The 2,042-nt window shown below is 41.5% G+C and overlaps 1 pseudogene; it reads right to left on the bottom strand.

Annotated features, from left to right (window-relative positions):
- Positions 1-203: 203 nt before the first annotated feature.
- LOC102876685 lies at positions 204-1,450 on the bottom strand (annotated as a pseudogene).
- Between the last annotated feature and the right edge of the window lie 592 nt (positions 1,451-2,042).

Here is a 2,042-nt window from a genome sequence, read left to right as displayed (position 1 = left end):
TCTCACAGCTGTTAAAGTATTGTTTTGTTTTGTTGTTGTTTTGCCAGATCATAAATGTTTTCTTTTTCAACACTGAGGAAGCTTGGCAGTGGGTATGTGGTCATTTGATATTTTTATGACTAGGAATTTTAGTTTAGGTTCTTCATCTTACAGAATGTAAACATATACTTACACATGTCTAGAAATTCTTATCAAAATTCCACTTAGTCACTAAAAGAAGATTCACTATCTGAACTGTCTTCTAAATTTTTTGCACTTTCACCATCAGGCACTGGAGCATCTGGTCACTCAAGAAGATCTGGGTCTAGGCCTTCTGATATCATTTTGTTTCTTATTGCCAACACTGGAACACCCACTTGAACCATTTTGAGATACCTGGCATATCTTGGATCCTTGGCTACAGTTAAGATATTTTCTGCTGCTACTTCACTTTCCTGCGGTCCAGAGTCCTGGGTACTGTTCTGCTGTGATTGCACATAAGTGGCTTCAGATTGGGGTCCATTTGTGACACTATTACTTACAGGAGATACTTCAAAAGTGACATCATCTAGTCCCGGAATAGAAGACAACTTTGCATCTAAAATATTGAGAGTTGTTTCAATTTGTTCGATTCGAAGAGAAAGGTCTGCCAGTTTCTCCTCACAAACTGTAAAAAAGTGGTTGAGGAACTGTACTGTGTGCACCACAAACTGGTTTAGAAACGCCACCATTCTTTTCTGTTGAGTAGCTGGCACCCCAAGTGCTCGCTTCCGCGGCCCTCTCGCCGGAAGGAACCGCCTCCTCCGCTCGCCAATCTCCCAGAGAACTGTTAAAGTTTTAAGACAAGTGTATTCTCCTTCACATAAAAATCATTGCTTCCCTGTCCAAACAACTGGATTCCACAGGTAAAAGCTGGCCCTTTGACTAAAAGCACTAGCCGCAGCTAACATTTTAACACAAGATTCTAAAACACTGACTTTTTTTTGTTTCCCACGATAGTCTGCTCACCTCCTATCTTTCACTATCTCCTTACCTAAGGAATTATGGCTCCAGGGACCTTTCAAGATTATACTCCCACTCAATTTCTTATCTTTTCTCAAATATATTACCTCCTATTTACACTGACCTTATAGCCTTTCTTTTTCTCCACTTCCAAAGTTTAGAAAGGTAATTCTTTAGCTAATTTGTCTAATATAATTGTCCATGGGGAAAAAACCATCTGGCATACTTTGGTCATGCTGCTGCTGCACCCAGTAATGAGAGCCCCACACTCTTACAGAGCCTTTATTTCTTGGCCAAAGGTTGTCATAGATAAGGACAAGAGTTAACAACAACCTCTTACCAATTAGCCAGACATTTTATATTGTTTAAAGCAAATACTGTCAACAGTGGCAGCTATCTGTGCTCACCTGCCACACCTGGTTTATCAGCGTGCTAGCAGTAGTGGCAGTTCTTTGGGCTAACCGGCCATACCTGTTTATCAGCACAAGGAAGAGGCTTTAAAGAAGCCAAAACAAGCACAATTAGGAGGAAAACAAAATTCAAATTTTTTAGGCAGGAGGTTAACAAGTTCTTATGTCAAGCTGGCAGTCTCAAGATGCCTCAGTTGCAAGGAGGGACCATTCCTTGGAGAGGAACATCATGCTTGGGAGGATGAAGGGACAGCACAAGAGAGGAAGACCCTGGATGGGATGAATTGACACAGTGACAGGAGCAATGGGGGAAGGTGTGTCAAAGACAGCGAGGTTGTCTCAAGATAGAGCAGGGTTCGGAGCTGTTGTACATAGGATCATTATGAGCCACAAATAAGTTGATCACCCATAACTGTTAGGTATGTCATCTTAATCCTACATCTCCTTACTCATACACCCCTCATATGGAAGCACACTCAAAGAAACCTTACTCCTAAACAGACTCCTTTAAGCTAGTCCACTAATATCACCCAACACTCAGGAACTCCTAAGTGTGCACCACCCAGATTATGTGTGCAATTCTGCAGCCTATTGATGACTTGAAAGCAACTTAACACAAAGCTGTATCCGAGCTTTCAAAATCCCAAACAT

Source organism: Elephantulus edwardii, unplaced genomic scaffold (genome assembly GCF_000299155.1).
Source record: "Elephantulus edwardii isolate Elephantulus edwardi_28Jun2011 unplaced genomic scaffold, EleEdw1.0 scaffold00031, whole genome shotgun sequence".
In the NCBI taxonomy this organism is placed as follows: Eukaryota; Metazoa; Chordata; class Mammalia; order Macroscelidea; family Macroscelididae; genus Elephantulus; species Elephantulus edwardii.
The sequence above is the reverse complement of the archived record's forward strand: the minus strand, read 5'-3'. Positions and strand labels throughout refer to the sequence as shown.